The sequence below is a fragment of the Chionomys nivalis genome, chromosome 19 (assembly GCF_950005125.1).
Source record: "Chionomys nivalis chromosome 19, mChiNiv1.1, whole genome shotgun sequence".
NCBI lineage: Eukaryota > Metazoa > Chordata > Mammalia > Rodentia > Cricetidae > Chionomys > Chionomys nivalis.
Genome location: NC_080104.1, coordinates 809,375 through 816,158, shown reverse-complemented (window position 1 = coordinate 816,158; position 6,784 = coordinate 809,375).

Below are 6,784 nucleotides of genomic sequence, written 5' to 3'. Positions count from 1 at the left end.
CATGTGGGTGAGGGGTCATGGGCGGGGCTGAGGTGACTCTAACTCTGCTGCACTGGAATGTCCTCACCCACCAAGAATGGTGGCTTTCCCAGGGATGCCTAGAGGGCACCCTGTCTCCTCATCTTTTACCTCTAACCCCTCCTGGAGACCACGTGTAAATAGATCAGAGCAGCATACAGCTGGTTGGAACTGGTTGCTGAATTCTCAAGTAAGAGTCCTTAACCTTCCCACACCACTCTTCCAAGGGGGAAGACGAACAGTCAGCAGGCCCCCAGTTGTGATGTTATTAGACGAGCTGGCTTAGGTCGACTCCTGAAGATGGCGGTAGTTTGTCTCAGAGGGTAGTTCTATACAAAGCTTCATGCCAAGGCTGGTTGATACCTCCTGCCTTAGCTTTGAGAGCTGCCCTTTCCTTCTTGACTGCCAACGGCCCTCACCCCAGCGTTTCAACTCCATTGGTGCATAAAGGCTTAGCCCCATGCATCCTCGTACAAAGGTTGTCTGTCGCTTCTCTCCCTGGCTCTGTCACACTGAGGGCTATTCCCCTGGGAAAACTACATTTCCCAGAAGCACATGCACCCAGTGTCTGGCGCAGAGGCCCCTGTGCGCACGCGCAGAACATATCCTTTGATGCACGTGTGCTGGGTCCCCTTTAAAAAGCTGGAAGCACTATTCTTGGCCTCTCTCTCCTCTCTCTCTCTCTCTCTCTCTCTCTCTCTCTCTCTCTCTCTCTCTCTTTCTCTCTCTCTTTCTCTCTCTCTCTCTCTCCCCTTCCCTCAATGTCCGTCACGCCCTCACCCTCCCCGTAATAAATTTATACACATGGGTTCATTTGTGCCTCGTGTTCTCTTTGGTCTCTGCAGAAAAGGAACATTACTGAGGACCGTGCAGGCCCCTGTACCACTTCTCATCCGAGAACTGCAGCACCCAGGGAGTTTACTTTATTTAGTAGGTTATGAAGGGGAGAAGACCAGAGAGAGCCATACTTTTGTTATGTCCCCAAATTTGTTCCAGCTGTTTACAGGCACCTGTTAACTGCTTTTTCTACAATGTGGATTTCAGTGCAAATGAAAAGGCTACTAGAACTTTTATCTCCTTTGATCAACTAAAAATTCATGAGAGATTAGGGGAGTCCAGAAGGTCAGAAGGCTTGAATCCATCTGTCACAGCTCAAACAGACTCCAGATAAGTAAAAGTCCTGAAACATATAAGGTTCTCTTTTAAACTCCTTAATTTTTAACTTGTCCCTGCCCCCTCAATAGCCTGAGAATGCTAGATCATAGACAAGTTTCCGTTGGGGAAACCTATTGCCTGCATGTCAATCATTCTGGAAGAGTCCAGCAGAAGGAGGATAGGGATAAACAAAGGTGACCGTCACTAAATTAACCCTAGAGACTGATGAAGACTAGACCACACTCCTTCCCTTTGCCCTCCTCCAGGTCAGCAATGCCTTTTATATAGAGGGTCTAATTTTCTATGAGATAATGTTTGGGAGGCCCCCTCCAACCTACCCAAAACTTAAGTCTGATTTAATTGCTGAGATATCTAATTTGCCTTACTTCAGTCACTACAGATGTGACAAAGGACTCATGATGGACTGTTTCTCTTGTTTTGCCATCTGTATGATTGGCCGTCTGTTGAACCACATAACTACCAACTGAGATACCTGGTCTGGGTGAAACATCATCTAAAGGAGACTCTAAGTCCCCATTGGAAAGGCCCTCACATTGTGATCCTAATTACTCCCTCTGCTGTCAAAGTCGATAACATTCATTCCTGAATACATCATGCACACCCAAAATCTTTTCCTGACTAAAGATCTTGCACAGGTGCTGGAAGAAGATGGGTGGTTCGGTGGGACAAGCACAACCCACTAAAGATAAGACAGATGAAAGACTGGTCCCTGACCTTTTCTTCTGTCCTCTTGGGTGGCCCCAAAATATTATCAACCTATAGTTAATGAATGGGATGCCCTAAACCAAAATACCCTCTCAGCAAGCCCTACATTAATTTGGTTTGCCTATACCATTGGCTTGACACCCTGCCTCTTCCTAGGATATTTCACTGAGAAAGACAAGCCTGAACTTTGTGTATTAGTTCATATTGTGCCTCAAGTCCTATACCATGAAGGGGAGGCAGAGAGAATGCATATGGGGACTATAGGATTACTATGCACCAAGAGGGTACCTCCTAATCTTGTTCCCCTCGGGTAAGAGCAGGGACTGCAGAGTCAACAGCCCTTGGGACAGCAGCACAATTACTGGGGACTGCAACTTGTGAGTCCTAAGCAGACAAACCAACAGAGATATTATCTTCCATCAGTTTCCTGGAAAATGAAGTTGTTCCTGCTCTTGGAGGCCATAGCCCTAGTCAACCCCTGAGCATGATGAGGCCCAATATTGCACAGTAGTGGATATACTCATTGACAAGTCCTTCCTGTCAGAAGGGACGGGTGGCAGCCTGGCCTGTGGCATCAGCATCCTCACATGCCAGTTGCTTACGAGTAGGATTTCTGCCTCTCCATCAGCCACACGACACCTGATCACCTGCGGAGGATGAGAAACAAATCTTGCTGGGGATCAACTGTCTGTATTAGAAATTACCTCTGTCTTTTTTCCAGAACCTGGTAATGTATGCCATGCGTCCTCATTCCCAGAAAACAAAGGTGCTCTTCTAGGGAATGGCAGAACATCATTTTCCCCTCCCCCATTCATTGCACTCTCACAATCCGGAGGCAGAGGAGGGTATAACAGGTCAGGCAGGGGAGTGGACAGCCAGGTGTTCATCCTTGAACAAAACTGACATTTTTACTTTTGATTTTGTTTCACTGGGTCCCTTCTGAACTTGCACTGGAAAAAAGGCCCTTTTTAGCTTGTGAGATTTTGTGGGGTGTGTGTGTGTTTCATTATTTATCTCATACCCATGAAGAATCTGTCATAGTCTTTTCTAAATCCTTTGGCTTGTCCCCATTTATTGTTTGTATCAGGATATAGACCAATGTCCATGTTACCCAGAATTGTATCAGAATTCCTTCTTCTTGTCAATGGGTTTTCACTATTTTTCCTTTCACTTGACTCCACACTCTGGGATCTAAAGTGCCCTTTTCAGGAAACTAAGTATCACAGTTTGATATTAAATCCCAACACTCTTCGACAGGGATTTACACATTGTAGTACCTGTCACTTTAAAGAAATGATGTATCAACTCAATATATGGCGCCAGTTTTCCTGGGTTTTGCCCATCATTAATCCCTGCCTACTTCCTTACTAATGCAGGGGTCCACCAGTCCTCTTGTAACTTTTCATTCAGGTCCCTGGTTCAGGCGCCACTTGTTGACTTTCATTGACCTGTGCAGATCTTGTCAGCCTGACCTGGGATCTGAGGACCTGAAGGAAGGGGACAGACTGCAGTGCAATGCTGCAGACAGCCTGACTTCAGTTTCAGTGTCTTTTTTTTTTTTACTTTTCTTTAAGGTTTGCTTTTTTGTTGTTTTTATTGAGCTATACTTTTTCCCCACTCCTCTGCTTTTATCCCCTCTTTCCTTCTACCCTCTCCTGTGACTCCCAATTTACTCAGGAGATGTCTTTTTCTCCTTCCTAAGTAGATTCATGTATGTCTCTCTTAGGGTCCTCTTTGCTGTCTGGGTTTTCTGGGGTTGTGAACTGTAGGCTGGTTTTTCTTTGATCTATGTGTAAAAGCCATTTATGAGTGAGTACATATGATATTTATATTTCTCTGTCTGGGTTCCCTCACTCAATATGTTTTTTTTTTCTAGATCCATCCATTTCCATGGAAATTTTAAGATGTCATTGTTTTTTTAACCACTGTGTGGTACTCTATTATGTAAATGTACCACATTTTATTTAACCATTCTTTGGTTGAGGGGCATTTGGTTTCCAGGTTCTGGCTATAACAAACAATGTTGCGATGATCATAGTTGAACACATGTCCTTGTGGTATAAAATTGAGCATCCTTTGGGTATAATACTCAAAATTGGTATTATTCTCCTCCCACCGACAAACATCCTGTTATTTGCCCCCCAAATCAGAACATTCCCAGAGAGTCCCTTTCTGATTTCATGTCACATGGGTGCAGCTAGATCTAGGTTACACCTTAGAGGAAGTGTGCTACCCTTTCTACCACCATTGCCATCCCTTGCCCCTCATTTTCTTTAGACCCCTCTTTTTCATAGTCTCTCTCTCTCTCTCTCTCTCTCTCTCTCATGCTCTCTCATCATATGTGGATTTATTGTGGGGTAGATGTGATCATGAACCATGGCTAACACACCTCAGCAGTCATCCATCTTTTCTGAAATCTGGTCTCTCTCTGACCTGGAATTACACATTAATCTTGACTGACTGGACAGAGCCCTGGGCACCCTCTCCTCTTCATCTCTCCAGCTCTGCAACTATAATCCTGTGCCACCACTCCTGGTATTTTCATGAGTCCTGGGCTTCCAACATAGGTACTCATGATTGTGACCAGTCACATTACTGACAATCTCACCAACCAACACCTTCTATTCCTGAACTGAAAGTATTTATCATTTGATAAATTCACCCAAACAGAGGATCACTTTAGGGCTGAGCTGGGGAAAAGGGATTTAGAATTTTGAGAGTGGGAAATGAGAATCCATCAGAGAAGGACATTAAGTAGCAAGCTGGCTCACAGAGCGAATGAAGGCACCTTAGATGTCCCCTCAGTTTACCAGCAATATTTGTGGCTGACTGTGGATTTTGTCTTTCTAAACATGAGGCAGCAGAGAACTCACTGAAATTTAATAACTAAGGCATGCTTTCCCAAGGGAAACCTCAGACAAGGCCAGAGGCCTTCGTGTCTGTGGGAGAGTTAGTGCAGGATGCATAACTTGTCAGAGGAGTGCTATCTGCCCCTGGAAACCTAGCCATCACCACTCCACCCTCCAACATGCATACACATGTTATATTATGCATGAAATGACCCTCTACTTGAAGATCTTATACCAGGCCTGACACACAATGTATCTCCAAAATTAAAAATTGCCCAGCTCAGACTGGGTGTAAAAAAGCATGGGATAAAACTGGACTCGCTGAACATAGCGGACGATGAGGACTGCTGAGAAGTCAAGAACAATGGCACTGGGTTTTGATCCTACTGCACGTACTGGCTTTGGGGGAGCCTAGGCAGTTTGGATGCTCACCTTACTAGACCTGGAAGGAGGGGGGAGGTCCTTAGACTTCCCACAGGGCAGGGAACCCTGACTGCTCTTTGGGCAGATGAGGGAGGGGGATTTGATTGGGAGAGGGGGAGGGAAATGGGAGGCGGTGGCAGGGAGAAGGCAGAAATCTTAAATAAATAAATAAATAAATAAATAAATAAATAAATAAATAAATAAAGGAATCATTCCCCCACAGGAAAAAAAATTGTCCAGCTCTATCCAAAGACAACCAGGGACACCCCTGAATGCACACTGGGGCTTGGGGAGTGTAGATAATAGTTGAGGCTTTATATTTGAGGAACACAGCATCCCCAGATGGCCACTGTGTGAACTGCTGCTGTTAACTTAAAGACAAGGTCACTGATCTTGGCTTAAGAAAGCCATGGAAACAGTAGAGTCTCAGGCATCAGGGAATGAGAGGCCTGGGAAAAGGAGCAGCTGCATGCTGTCGAAACTGCAAAGGGAGGGGGCCCATAGGGAATGATCCAGAAATAAACTGTAATATGGTTCCCCCAGAAACCTGTCTTAGTCATAGAATTCCCCAACCTCAGACAGCTTTCTAGTAAGGAAGTCGGGGCACCACAGAAGGACCCCTTAGAAATGGCAGTGTGGGTGACAACCTAAGAGAGGACCCTGCCACAAGACTACCCAAGATGACATAGCCAATGAGCTCTACTCTGCTGGACCTTCAAATTGAAAATAAGCCCATGAGTCAGTGAGTGACCAGGCATGTCCCCAACTCCATCGGTAGGTGACTTTGTCCTATGTCAGCATCAAAGCCTGATGGTGTGACCTGCTGCAGCCACAGCCACAGCCACACATGTGCACACACCTAAGACACAGCCTGCTGCGTGCCAAATCCACTCAAATGTGCTATGCATCCCCACACAATTGCACACATACAGCTATTCCATAGCCTGCTGTCCATCTACAAGTTCATAGGACACACACACACATTGCTCTTCTCAGAACCTAGACACATAAAGTCATGTGATATTAAGTTAGGCACTACAGAAAATCATGCAGTATAAACACACAGTGACTGGGGAGATAGTCCAGTGGATAATGGCAATTTGAACACCACGAGGACCTGAGTTCAAATCACCAACATCCACCTAACTTAGGAAGTGTTAGTCATGGACCTGTAACCCTAGCACTATGGGGGCAGAGACAGGAGAATCTCTGTGGCTTTCTGGATGCCAGCCCAGCTCCTTGCTCACAGAGAAAATATGGATCAGGTGACAAACTATAAAGGAAGACACTCAATGTCCTGTATTACCTCCATTCATACATGTATAATTTCTCATAAACACACACAAATCTCAGACTCTGTAAGCCTGAGATGCATGATATAAATGCAACAAACTGCTCTGCAGTAAATCTGGCATGAGCAGGAGTACACATGCATGACCAGCCCTGTGCAGAAGATACTGAACACTCAGAATGTGCTTGGCTGTTATTAGATGACCGTGCAGCCCTCTTGTGTATGACCTCAGTATGATGTTTCCTCCCACCACTGTCTCTAGGCCTATGAGGAAAGCACTTTGTGGGAACTGCAGCCCCGAGCTATGATAGCCCTGCCCCCA